Here is a 15353-nt window from a genome sequence, read left to right as displayed (position 1 = left end):
ATTTTGAATTGCTCACCTCGGAAAAGATCTGCACGTGAAGGGCAGATACGTACTGACTGAAGACAGTAGAATCTATGACGGGCCCGTATACGGGAGGTAGGACCGGGGTGACGAGCTCGTATACGTTTAGACTGGCCACGGGTTGGCGCTCCAGCGTGACGGGCCAGTATACGGGAGACAGGATACGGGCCCGTATATCGGTAGACCGGGGTGACGGGTCCGTATTTGAATAGACCGGCCACGGGGTGGCCCTCCAGCGTGACGGGCCCGCAGGACACGTGCCCGTATATCGGAAGAGAGGATACGGGCCCGTATATCGGTAGACCGTGGTGACGGGCCCGTATATGGATAGACCGGCCACGGGATGGCGCTCCAGCGTGACGGGCCCGTATACGGGAGGCAGGATGCGGGCCCGTATGACGGTAGACCAGGGTGACGGGCCCGTATATCGGTAGACGGGGGTTACGTGCCCGCATACGGGAGTCAGGATACGGGCCCGTATATCGGTAGACCGGGGTGACGGGCCCGTATATGGATAGACCGGCCACGGGGTGGCGCTCCGGCGTGACGGGCCCGTATTCCGCCAACCATATACGGGCCCTTCACCCCGGTCTGCCGATATACGAGCCCGTATAAGGTTGGCGGGATATGGGCCCATATATGAGTAACGGAAGGTCCCCCTCCGGGGTCTAAACCGTATATGGGCAGTGGAGGGTATTCCCGGACAGCCGTTCCATATACAGCAGCAACATTCTCAAGAAGTCCAGATGGCTAATAGAGGAGCAGCAGTGAGCATTGTGCAAATCAGGCGCCTTTCTCTATTGGAGGCTGGAGTAACACTTGTAACCACCCCATGTTATATTTGATTCGGGTATGCTGTGTCAGTTATTCTTGTCGTTACGTACATTAGCAACTAAGTCATCAATACACGATTACTGAATTATTGTTAATAAACTGGTACATGCGCAGTGAAGGCACACGAATCTAAGGCTCGTTAATTTTGAGATGCTTGCTTCATTTTAGAATAATTCTGCTTAAGAGATCTGGGACTGTTCTATTAAGGACGGCGACGGGTATACTCTCTTACACATGCGCCATCCATGTCTGTGGATCCATTAAGGGGGTGGTGTGGATCCATTAAACGTGTGGTGTGGTTCCGTTAAGGTGGTGGTGTGGATCCATTAAGGGGTGATTTATAATATAATGAATTATAGAAGCAATAATAATTGTATAAAATATATCTTTTTTATTAATAGAATATATCAGTATATTCATCAATATACATCCAGAGATACAATACAATATTTATATGTTTCTTACATTTACTGTACGCATAGCTTATTACATGTAATTTACATTACAAGTATTATACAGTTCCTCATCTTATCAGTTTAGAGGTTTTCTTCACTTCTTCAATGACTGCTGACAATTGACTGGTCCATTCGTAAATCGCTATATCGACATCGGTTCTTGCATTTCTACTATACATCAAATACATCGTAGCTAGCGTGAGCAAACTTAAGAAACATAATGTAAAATCCTGTCTCCAAAAAGAGGTTTCACAGCTTGCCAGCGTCTGGCATAGCTTTATCAGAGATAAAATTTAGTTTACTAAAATTGCTAGTAGTTTACTGTCTCGAGCTCGCAGGCCTTCTTTCACTGGCGTTCGTGTGGAATCTCCTCTGTGCGCCCCTGATCGTACCATTGCTAGTCACGTCGGTGTCTTAGATCAGAGTCTTTTGTGCCATTCTTCTGGCTACTGTATGGATTGTGCTATGGCTCCCGGAGATTGTACGTACAGGCTACATCTGCTACCACTTATATCGAGGTGGAGAATTGCCTGACCTACCCACTGTCCTGGAGCAAAGACTACATTTGGAGGAACGGGAAAAAGCGTGTTCCTGTATACCAGAGCGCACTAGCAACTAAAGACATTCGGGAGCATTTTCAATAATGACTAGAGCTCGATGTCATCAATAAATCTATGGATCTGTTTATAACAGTGACTGGATTACCATTTTGGATTGCTCACCTCGGAAAAGAACGGCACGTGAAGGGCAGATACGTACTGACTGAGGACAGTAGAATCTATGACGTGCCCGTATACGGGAGGCAGGATGCGGGCCCGTATAACGGTACACCAGGGTGACGGGCCCGTATATCGGTAGACGGGGGTTACGTGCCCGTATACGGGAGTCAGTATATGGCCCTTATATCGGTTGACCCCGGTGACGGGCCCGTATATGGATAGACCGGCCACGGGGTGGCGCTCCGGCGTGACGGGCCCGTATACGGGAGGCAGGATACGGGCCCGTATATCGGTCGACCGGTCCCCCTGAAGGGATCCCTGAAGGTCCCCCTGAAGGGATCCCTCTCCCCCGTCCCCATTCCCCCTGAGGATCTCATTGAAACGTTTACCATAATTAAAGGATTTGATAGGATTGAGGCAGGAAATATAAACGACCCTGAATTCGTTGGGCTTTTGAAATGTAATAGGAGCTAGCAGCTGCAAGCTCTTCTTCCTTTCATTTGTAATACCAGCAACACTTCGCTTTCTGGCAATGATACTTTGTGCAATGGCGGTCGCGTGCACATTCGCAATGATCTGCTTCATAAGAGCTGTATAAACAATAAGCCCACCCGCAGGAGCAGCTGTTATTAGCGTTCCTAATAGTTCCAAGTTCAGCGTCATGATAACTATTAAATTCGTTTAATAGTTTAATCACAGTATCAAGTCATTTTAATATTAATCTGCGGAATACAAGAATGATTGCAACCGAAGTGCCGCAGAAACTGGTCGCCTCGGTCATTTGAAATTTGTGATAATACTAGGAATAGCGATAGGGATAGGACACGGAGTGTCCTTACGAAGAAATAGAGAACACACCCTCTTTACCAACAGGTCGTTTTTTTATTTTTTGCAAGACGAAGAAACCACTGTCATACCACAGTATCTAATGCTTCTTATATAAGATACCATGAAGAAAATGTTTACCTGCCTCACCAACGGGTGGTTTGTGTAACTAACGATATCTCTCTGTAACAAATATGATGTAAATACTAATGGCAATGCATTGTATACAGCAATCTAACTATATACTGGCAACGATTAACTGCCCAGAAACACCTTATAGTTCCGGTTGCGCGGAAAGTTCGTGCATCCCCCCTCTACGGACCCTCCCCCCAGCGGAACACCCCTCGGACGACGGGAATGGCATCCCCAACGCCCAGACCATACACGCTATCCACTGGGCCATTATGCACCCACTCTTCCTCCGCAGACGTCCATGCACCTGCACAGGCTGTAGTGGCCATATTACCCTGCCCGTGGACAGACAACAGACCCCAACACATCATCTCGATACTGTACCAGACGGATGCATTTCAGTAGACGGGTCGTCGACCAAGACATTCGGAATCTATTAAACGATACTACCGGGATACTACAGGAATTAGCCAAGGGGTTAAGGAAAACTATCACATCGCTGATGGATAAGGGGAATGTGCATCCATCGTTAGCGGCCTACCGGCGAGGTCAACCTGTTGGACTACCACGGGAACGCCATACTAGATTGCTACAAAAAAGCACTCGTGCGTCGTTACCTCACCCGACTAACAGCAACAAAGAGGCAGAAAGCCACACTCGTGTTTTGGGACGAGTCGGACCCACGATGGGGCACCTTACTAGCAACGGACTTTCTATCACGACCGGGACACAATACCCCCAGTCAGCAATTCGTCAATTGCATCAGAATTAACAGCAAATTCGGTTTTTGTCTCCTCCATAAGTCAGCAATGTATCACTTGACCTGCGCCCGCCGTTTACTGTGTGACATTTTCAACCACCCCGAAACATCTCTATCGGGTCTGTACGCGTGCTTATACCGGATTCACCTAGAAGCAGCATTGCTCAATAAGTAATTGTTCAATAGATCGGCTCTCGTTGATAAGCTATTACTGTGTAGATAAAGTATATAGACTAATTTATAAAGACACGGCACCGGTGCAGGTTGTACACAACAACAATTCAGCTTGGTATATGAACTGTATCAGACGTATTTATTAACACAATGTACCCGCTAATAGTTATAAGTAAAAATGTCCATAGACCTATTTATTGAACGTTCTCGACTGTATACTACTCTAAGCGATAACTGTAGTCGTATATAACATCGATAGATGTAATTGTCCTGTATTTCAAATAACTTACTGTCATACCACTCAATAGACAATAGATGCTTGAAACATGTCTCCAGATATTGTCACAGGGTTTTATATTTGGGAGTATTATCTCCGGTCTGTATATTTGGAAGGACTGTCTCAGGAGTCCCTATCTCGGGTCTCTATATCTCGGGGTACTGTCTCAGGGTGTCTTTATCTCGAGATATAGTTACAGGGTGTATTACCATTTTAAGATCTGTACATGTCAGAGTTTGTTGACCGTATAATCTAATATATTTCTCTTACACAGGTGTTAAAATGCCAGGAACAGGCCCATCACCTCCCCCGTGAGCCCGACTGCGTTCAGGCGATAGGCCTCCGCTATCACCAAGACTGAAACGCATTTCATTTAAGGCAAAGCACCAGCTCCACCGCCAACACCAGATCGACACAGATAATTCAGATGAAGAACCGCCACAATTTAAAACGATACGGCGTCGTAAACGAAAGGCCCCAACAGAAGCAGGCCAAAACGGGAAAAAAGGAAGAAAGGGGAAAAAGGTCAGATTAACAGACACAACAGAGCACCAACCCGGGACGAAAGTGCCGCTACCCGAGGAAGAGAGAGAGATGCAAGGAGAGGGACCACCGAGTGAAGGGGGACAGGAAAGGGAAGGGTGTTCACCGGGAGAAGGGGAGCGGGGACACTCAAAAGAAAGCGAAACACCCCCGAGGGAAGGAGAGGACGATAGAGAGAACCACCAGCGGAGGGGGAGGGCGGAAGCAAAGACCCGACACAGGGAGCGGGTGAGGGAGAGGAGAAAGGCGGAGGTCTAGAGACACCACAAGAGGAGGGAAAGGAGGAGCAGGACGGAGGGAGACAGCCGCCACCAGGGGAGGACGGAAAGAGAGAACCACCACCGGAGGAGGGGGAGGGCGGAAGCAGAGACCCGACACAGGGAGCGGGTGAGGGAGAGGAGAAAGGCGGAGGTCTAGAGACACCACAAGGGGAGGGAAAGGAGGAGCAGGACGGAGGGAGACAGCAGCCACCGGGGGAGGACGGAAAGAGAGAGCCACCACCAGCGGAGGGGGAGGGCGGAAGCGGAGACCCGACACAGGGAGTGGGTGAGGGGGAGGAGAAAGGCAGAGGTCTAGAGACACCACAAGGGGAGGGAGAGGAGGAGCAGGACGGAGGGAGACAGCCGCCACCGGGGGAGGACGGAAAGAGAGAGCCACCACCGGAGGAGGGGGAGGGCGGAAGCGGAGACCCATCACCGGGGGAGGGGGAGAGAGAGAAGGAAAACGGAGGCAGGGACCCGCCACCAGCGGAGGGGCAGTACGGAAGGGGAGAGTCGCCACCGGGCGAGGCGGAGGATGGAAGGGGAGAGCAGCCACTGTGGGAGGGGGAGGGGAAGGAGGACGACGGAGGGGGAGACCAACCCCCGGGGGAGGGGGAGGAGGAAGACGGAGGGAGAGACCAACCCCCGGTGGAGGAGGGGGACGATGGAGGGGGAGACCAACCCCTGGGGGAGGAGGAGGACGACGGAGGGGGAGACCAACCCCCGGGGGAGGAGGGGGACGATGGAGGGGACCAACCGCTGGGGGAGGAGGACGACGGAGGGGGAGACCAACTCCCAGGGGAGGGAGAGGAGGATGACGGAGGAAGAGACCAACCCCCGGGGGAGGGGGAGTAGGACGACGGAGGGGGAGACCAACCCCCAGGGGAGGGAGAGGAGGATGACGGAGGAAGAGACCAACCCCCGTGGAAGGGAGAGGAGGACGACGGAGGGGGAGACCAACCCCCGGTGGAGGAGGGTGACGATGGAGGAGAAGCCGAACCCCCAGGAGAGGGGGAGGGCGGAACGAGAGAACCACCATCGAGGGAGGAGGACGGAGGCGGAGACCACCCCCCGGGAGAAGGGAAGAGCCGCCAGCGGGGTACGAACCGGTAGCGAAGTGGGGAACGGGAGCGGTACCTCCTTGGGAGGAAGAGGAAGACCCCACAGAAGGGGAAGGGCAACGGGACGAGGAAGGACCCACAGAAAAGGAGAGGGGAAGAGAAGAGGAAGGACCCACGGGAAAGGAGGGTGGGCAAGAAATGGAAAGACACACAGAGGAGAAGAGAGCGGAAACGGCGGGAACAAGCAAGGAATTCGACAACACAGATGACAACGAGGACACTGAAAGGCGGAAGAAAAGAAGAAAAAAGGAAAAGGAAAGGAAACGTACAGAGAGAGAAAGAAGGGAACGGACGTCTGAAAGGAAGCAACGGGAACGCGGAAGAAGGAAAGAAAGGACACAAACAGAGAAGGAGCGTCCGGAAAATTGCGATTGTGATATCACCGGGACAGGCAAACAACAAGCAGTACAGAATACGGGCCGGTATTAAATCCAGAACACGTCCCTGCGCCACTCATAATACGGAAATCCAGGGCACGGAGAGGTCAGACCCCCAATCCTACAATGGCTGAATCTCCAGGACTACCAGAAGGTATTGAATTACACGAGCCCAGCAGCGACAGCGATGGATCTTTTTCTTCAGCAAGAGACACTCACTATAAAGGGTGTGGAATAGATATCAATCCCAATTTAATCATGACAGATAGGTTTAATAGGAGAACTACAATAACAGTCGATAACGGCCTGTAGTTTGTGAAAAACAGCATAAAACTGGCGGCTTGGAAGTTATCGACACGAGAAACGGTCCAAGACCGAACAGAAAGGCTGATTAATTTGAAGGGAGTTGTCATCGAAGGGACAAAAGCTATACAACGGGCAATCGCCCACTACAGAAAAATGAAACAAATCCTACTAAAGCCACCAGAAAATACCACATTTCCAGCTCCAGCCTTGACAAGTATGAGCCATGAATCACCACCAATAGGATTTAATATTCGGCAATCGACCGACCAAGCCCCATCCACGTCAGCACAGGCCGGACCTTCGGAGGATGTGGAAATTGTGACACACCCAGAGGGTGACACAGTGCACTCCAACGAAGACGCCCTCGGGAAATATAGACTAACTAAACACGCACAAAAACATCACTATCAACTACACAACAATGAATCTTTCCTCGGAGTAATGACTGACAATGACATTGAGGACTCTAAATTCCTCATAGGAAAAGACATGGCTCATTGGTTGCAGCGCAAGCTCCTTGAAAGCCGACGCAACACGATCGAACAACAGCAACAGGTAACGGAGCAACCGATTCTGATCGAGTCCGATTCTTCAGCGGAAGAGACAGAGGCCGTAGCTGGACCATCACACCCAACACCCGTACGAACTATCATCAAGAAGGAACCGGACGAGCTAGGACCCGCGGGGGCAACAAGCCATCCATTAGGAGCAACCGAGAAAATCACACCACCTTCCGATACCATTAGCGATGACGACAATGATGGAGACAACGGAGGTGAAGAGGAAGATCATGGGGACATGGAACAAGAAGAGCAAGAGGGCCAAGAGGAGACAGATCAGCATCAGGGGGATCCCGAAACAGAACGCAGACGGCGCAGGAAACAGCGGGCACATGAGAAATTTAGCCACTTCACTAATAAATGGCGCAGAGGCGGAACCGGCGACGATACAGACGGGGCCGCAAGACCAGCTCACCGAGACCATTCACCGATCAGAGATGCGAATCGCCGCAAGCAGAAACACAGAATAGCACCTGGTCACGAATATGCAGGAAACAAGGGAAAAGAACTACTTCTAAAATACCAACTCACCGGTATCTCAGGCACCGACTTCCCTGCCCTAAACGGAATGACGGAAACAATGGTAGAAATAAAAGTAAGCCCCGGTAGCAGAGCATCACTGGACATCCGGCGCAGTAATATTCCGAATAAAAGAATGCAAAGAGGAATGGGCTGGACTCCAAGGCATACCCCAAGGAGATACGATCCTAACGATATTACGATCTACGGCTTCAACTTTACATCAAAGGGGATCCGCGATATAGTAAATCCACAGACGATAATACGTTATCTCTCAAAGGAAAGGGACGTAATGACAGCGTTCCAAATGTACGCACTTGGCTTGAAGAATAGAGCTTTCCAACAAAGCGACATCCAAGCCATGTCAGAATGTACAGGTCCCAATCATAAGCGGAGACTGATTGTCATGGCCATCGTTTCCAAAAGCTCCCAAAATAAGAATATCAGCCAAACGTTTAATGAATTTACTGTAAAACATACCTGTCTACCTTCCATGAATTTAAGCTTAGGGCCAGGGAGATTTGCCATGTACAAATTGGTACCCGCTGAACAGAAGAAAAGTCGCGTACTTTTGAATGAGATAAACGGTTTTATCAATTCGGTCAACTGTGGGGAGGACACGGCCTTCTGCGCATACATTTCAACCGGTAGTATACCATTTAGCGACGACAGACAAGGCCACGACGAAGATGATGGGGACGAAGGAGAACCGGAAGCCGACGAGTAGACACAGAACATTCAGTATTTTAACTGACCAAAAATGTTTGTACAAAGAACCAAGGCAATCTCAACCAGCAGTAGTTGTTGAACAAAGAGACACCAGTATTGTCAGCGTTTGTAAAGAAGATCGCAATCACCAATAATTGTTGAAACAAAGATGACTAAAACCTAAACGTTAGTACTGTCGGTATCAGAGATAAATTATTTTGTAATGTAAAAACAATCACAATATTTTTACAATTTAAAATATAATTATTTTATTAAATACATCATATAGTTTACGCACCATTATTTACATTTTGTACTTTACACTTTACTTATCAATTAGGTGACAGATAGAACTTCGGTCCAAAATGAACCGTAATTACAATATGAACTGTGACATTTCACCTGTCAACCAGATATCAAACGTTTGTCCATCTAACACGCATTTATGACTTGTGTTTTACATTTCACTCGTCAATCAGATATCAGCCATTTGTCGCTGTACCATGGCTTCATGCCTCATGTTTTACAATTCACTTGTCAGCTCTTGATGGAGCTTTCCATCCGCGATTCAATAATGGTCGTCGCGAGCCTCATCGGACAGCCGCAAAGCCAAATTGACGAAGCGCCAATTAGAAGACGATACTAATCACCAGGAGGCGGCGCGTCCATCTGGCTATATATACACCACACAACGAACAAACCGCTATCGCCTATTATACTATTGACAATGGTCTCCTTGGTAGTTCACTGTCTCGAGCTCGCAGGCCTTCTTTCACTGGCGTTCGTGTGGCATCTCCTCTGTGCGCCCCTGATCGTACCATTGCTAGTCACGTCGGTGTCCTTGTAGATCAGAGTCTTTTGTGCCATTCCTCTGGCTACTGTATGGGTTGTTCTATGGCTCCCGGAGATTGTACGTACAGGCTACATCTGCTACCACGTATATCGAGATGGAGAATTGCCTGAACCACCCACTGTCCAGGAGCAAAGACTACATTTGGAGGAACGGGAAAAAGCGTGGTCCTGTATACCAGAGCGCACTAGCAACTAAAGACATTCGGGAGCATTTTCAATAATGACCAGAGCTCGATGTCATCAATATATCTATGGATCTGTTTATAACAGTGACTGGATTACCATTTTGGATTGCTCACCTCGGAAAAGAACTGAACGTGAAGGACAGTTACATACTGACTGAAGACAGTAGAATCTATGACGGGCCCGTATACGGGAGGCAGGATACGGGCCCGTATATCGGTAGACCGGGGTGACGGGCCCGTATATGGATAGACGGGGGTTACGTGCCCGTATACGGGAGTCATGATACGGGCCCGTATATCGGTAGACCGGTGTGACGGGCCCGTATATGGATAGACCGGCCACGGGGTGGCACTCCAGCGTGACAGGCCCGTATACGGGAGACAGGATACGTGCCCGTATATCGGAAGAGAGGATACGGGCCCGTATATCGGTAGACTGGGGTGACGGGCCCGTATATGGATAGACCGGGCCACGGGATGGAGCTCCGGCGGGACGGTCCCGTATAACGGTAGACCAGGGTGACGGGCCCGTATATCGGTAGACGGGGGTTACGTGCCCGTATACGGGAGTCAGGATACGGGCCCGTATATCGGTAGACCGGGGTGACGGGCCCGTATATGGATAGACCGGGCACGGGGTGGCGCTCCGGCGTGACGGGCCCGTATACGGGAGGCAGAATACGGGCCCGTATATCGGAAGAGTGGATACGGGCCCGTATATCGGTAGACCGGGGTGACGGGCCCGTATATGGATAGACCGGCCACGGGATGGCGCTCCGGTGGGACGGTCGCGTATACGGGAGGCAGGATGCGGGCCCGTATAACGGTAGACCAGGGTGACGGGCCCGTATATCGATAGACGGGTGTTACGTGCCCGTATACGGTAGTCAGTATACGGGCCCCTATATCGGTAGACCGGGGTGACGGGCCCGTATATGGATAGACCGGCCACGGGGTGGCGCACCGGAGTGACGGGCACGTTTACGGGAGGCAGGATACGGGCCCGTATATCGATTAAACGGGGTGACGGTCCCGTATATGGAAAGATCGGCCACGGGGTCGCGCTCCGGCGTGACGGGCCCGTATACGGGAGGCAGGAGACGGGCCCGTATATCGGTTGGCGGGATATGGGCCCATATATGAGTAACGGAAGGTCCCCCTCCGTGGTCTAAACCGTATATGGGCAGGGGAAGGTACTCCCGGACAGCCGTTCCATATACGGCAGCAACATTCTCAAGAAGTCCAGATGGCTAATAGAGGAGCAGCAGTGAGCATTGTGCAAATCAGGCGCCTTTCTCCATTGGAGGCTGGCTTAACACTTATAACTCAACCCCATGTTATATTTGATTAGGGTATGCTGTGTCAGTCATTCCTGTCGTTAGGGACATTAGCAACTAAGTCATCAATACAAGATTACTCAATTATGGTTAATAAACTGGTACATGCGCAGTAAAGGCATACGAATCTAAGGCTCGTTAATTTTGAGATGCTTGCTTCATTTTAGAATAATTCTGATTGAGAGATCTGGGACTGTTCTATTAAGGGGGGCGACGGGTATACTCTCTTACACATGCGCCATCCATGTCTGTGGATCCATTAAGGGGATGGTGTGGATCTATTAAAGGGGTGGTGTGAATCCGTTAAGGGGGTGGTGTGGATCCATTAAGGGGTGATTTATAATATAATGAATTATAGAAGCAATAATAATTGTATAAAATATATCTTTTCTATTAATAGAATATATCAGTATATTCATGAATATACATCCAGAGATATAATGTAATATTTATATGTTTCTTACATTTACTGTACGCATTGCTTATTACATGTAATTTACATTACAAGTATTATACAGTTCCTCATCTTATCAGTTTAGAGGTTTTCTTCACTTCTTCAATAACTGCTGACGATTGACTGGTCCATTCGTAAATCGCTATATCGACATCGGTTCTTGAATTTCTACTATACATCAAATACATCGTAGCTAGCGTGAGCAAACTTAAGAAACATAATGTAAAATCCTGTCTCCAAAAAGAGGTTGCACAGCTTGCCAGCGTCTGGCATAGCTTTATCAGAGAGAAAATTTCGTTTACTAAAATTACTAGTAGTTTACTGTCTCGAGCTCGCAGGCCTACTTTCACTGGCGTTCGTGTGGAATCTCCTCTTTGCGCCCCTGATCGTACCATTGCGAGTCACGTCGGTGTCCTTGTAGATCAGAGTCTTTTGTGCCATTCTTCTGGCTGCTGTATGGATTGTGCAATGGCTCCCGGAGATTGTACGTACAGGCTACATCTGCTACCACGTATATCGAGATGGAGAATTGCCTGAACTACCCCCTGTCCAGGAGCAAAGACTACATTTGGAGGAACGGGAAAAAGCGTGGTCCTGTATACCAGAGCGCACTAGCAACTAAAGACATTCGGGAGCATTTTCTATAATGACCAGAGCTCGATGTCATCAATATATCTATAGATCTGTTTATAACAGTGACTGGATTACCATTTTGGATTGCTCACCTCGGAAAAGAACTGCACGTGAAGGACAGATACGTACTGACTGAAGACAGTAGAATCTATGACGGGCCCGCATACGGGAGGTAGGATACGGGCCCGTATATCGGTAGACCGGGGTGACGAGCTCGTATACGTTTAGACCGTCCACGGGGTGGCGCTCCAGCGTCACGGGCCCGTATACGGGAGACAGGATACGGGCCCGTATATCGGGAGACAGGATACGTGCCCGGATATCGGTAGACCGGTGTGACGGGCCCGTATATGGATAGACCGGCCACGGAATGGCGCTCCGGCGTGACGGGCCCGTATACGGGAGGCAGTATGCGTCCCGTATATCGGTAGACCAGGGTGATGGGCCCGTATATCGGTAGACGGGGGTTACGTGCCCTTATACGGGAGGCAGGATACGGGCCCGTATATCGGTTAAACGGGGTGACTGGCCCGTATATGGATAGACCGGCCAAGTGGTGGCGCTCCGGCGTGACGGGCCCGTATACGGGAGACAGGAAACGGGCCGGTATATCGGGAGTCAGGTTACGGGCCCGTATATCGGTAGACGGGGGTAACGTGCCCGTATACGGGAGTCAGAATACGGGCCCGTATATCGGTAGACCGGGGTGACGGGCCCGTATACGGGAGGCAGGAGACGGGCCCGTATATCGGTTGAACGGGGTGACGCGCCCGTATATGTATAGACCGGCTACGGGACGGCGCTCCGGCGTGTCGGGTTGTATACGGATACGGGCCCGTATATCGGGAGACAGGATACGTGCCCGGATATCGGTAGACCGGTGTGACGGGCCCGTATATGGATAGACCGGCCACGGAATGGCGCTCCGGCGTGACGGGCCCGTATACGGGAGGCAGTATGCGGGCCCGTATATCGGTAGACCAGGGTGATGGGCCCGTATATCGGTAGACGGGGGTTACGTGCCCTTATACGGGCGTCAGGATACGGGCCCGTATATCGGTAGACCGGGGTGACGGGCCCGTATATGGATAGACCGGCCACGGGGTAGCGCCCCGGCGTCACGTTCACGTATACGGGAGGCAGGATACGGGCCCGTATATCGGTTAAACGGGGTGACTGGCCCGTATATGGATAGACCGGCCACGGGGTGGCGCTCCGGCGTGACGGGCCCGTATACGGGAGGCCGAACACGGGCCCGTATATCGGAAGAGTGGATACGGGCCCGTATATCGGTAGACCGGGGTGACGGGCCCGTATATGGATAGACCGGCCACGGGATGGCGCTCCGGTGGGACGGTCCCGTATACGGGAGGCAGGATGCTGGCCCGTATAACGGTAGACCAGGGTGACGGGCCCGTATATCGGTAGACGGGGGTTACGTGCCCGTATACGGGAGGCAGGATACGGGCCCGTATATCGGTAGTCCGGGGTGACGGGCCCGTGTATGGGTAGACCGGCCACGGGGTGGCGCTCCGGCGTGACCGACCCGTCTGCGGGAGGCAGGATACGGGCCCGTATATCGGTCGACCGGTGTGACGGGCACGTATATGGATAGACCGGCCAAGGGGTGGCGCTCCGGCGTGACGGGCCCGTATACGGGAGACAGGAAACGGGCCGGTATATCGGGAGTCAGGTTACGGGCCCGTATATCGGTAGACGGGGGTAACGTGCCCGTATACGGGAGTCAGAATACGGGCCCGTATATCGGTTGACCGGGGTGACGAGCTCGTATACCTTTAGACCGTCCACGGGGTGGCGCTCCAGCGTGACGGGCCCGTATACGGGAGAGGATACGGGCCCGTATGTCGGGAGACAGGATACGGGCACGTATATCGGTAGTCCGGCGTGTCGGGGCCGTATATGGATATACAGGCCACGGGATGGCGCTCCGGCGTGACGGGCCCGTATACGGGAGGCAGGATGCGGGCCCGTTTATCGGTAGACCAGGGTGACGGGCCCGTATATCGTTAGACGGGGGTGACGTGCCCGTATACGGTAGTCAGGATACGGGCCCGTATATCGGTAGACCGGAGTGACGGGCCCGTATATGGATAGACCGGTCACGGAATGGCGCTCCGGCGTGACGGGCCCGTATACGGGAGGCAGGAGACGGGCCCGTATATCGGTTGAACGGGGTGACGGGCCCGTATATGGTTGGCGGTATACGGGCCCGTCACTCCGGTCTACCGATATACGTGCCCGTATATGGTTGCCGTGATATGGGCCCATATATGAGTAACGGACGGTCCCCCTCCGGGGTCTAAACCGTATATGGGCAGTGGAAGGTACTCCCGGACAGCTGTTACATATACGGCAGCAACATTCTCAAGAAGTCCAGATGGCTAATAGAGGAGCAGCAGTGAGCATTGTGCAAATCAGGCGCATTTCTCCATTGGAGGCTGGCTTAACATTTATAACTCAACCCCATGTTATATTTGACTTGGGTATGCTGTGTCAGTCATTCCTGTCGTTAGGGACATTCGCAACTAAGTCATCAATACAAGATTACTCAATTATGGTTAATAAACTGGTACATGCGCAGTAAAGGCACACGAATCTATGGCTCGTTAATTTTGAGATGCTTGCTTCATTTTGGAATAATTCTGCTTGAGAGATCTGGGACTGTTCTATTAAGGGGGGCGACGGGTATACTCTCTTACACATGCGCCATCCATGTCTGTGGTTGGTGTGAATCTATTAAAGGGGTGGTGTGAATCCGTTAAGGGTGTGGTGTGGATCCATTAAGGGGTGATTTATAATATAATGAATTATAGAAGCAATAATAATTGTATAAAATATATCTTTTTTATTAATAGAATATATCAGTATATTCATGAATATACATCCAGAGATATAATGTAATATTTATATGTTTCTTACATTTACTGTACGCATAGCTTATTACATGTAATTTACATTACAAGTATTATACAGTTCCTCATCTTATCAGTTTAGAGGTTTTCTTCACTTCTTCAATGACTGCTGACAATTGACTGGTCCATTCGTAAATCGCTATATCGACATCGGTTCTTGAATTTCTACTATACATCAAAAACATCGTAGCTAGCGTGAGCAAACTTAGAAACTTAATGTAAAATCCTGTCTCCAAAAGAGGTTGCACAGCTTGCCAGCGTCTGGCAGAGCTTTATCAGAGATAAAATTTCGTTTACCAAAATTGCTAGTAGTTTACTGTCTCGAGCTCGCAGGCCTTCTTTCACTGGCGTTCGTGTGGAATCTCCTC

This window comes from Hypanus sabinus, unplaced genomic scaffold (genome assembly GCF_030144855.1).
Source record: "Hypanus sabinus isolate sHypSab1 unplaced genomic scaffold, sHypSab1.hap1 scaffold_741, whole genome shotgun sequence".
Classification (NCBI taxonomy): domain Eukaryota; kingdom Metazoa; phylum Chordata; class Chondrichthyes; order Myliobatiformes; family Dasyatidae; genus Hypanus; species Hypanus sabinus.
Note: the sequence above shows the minus strand (reverse complement) of the source record.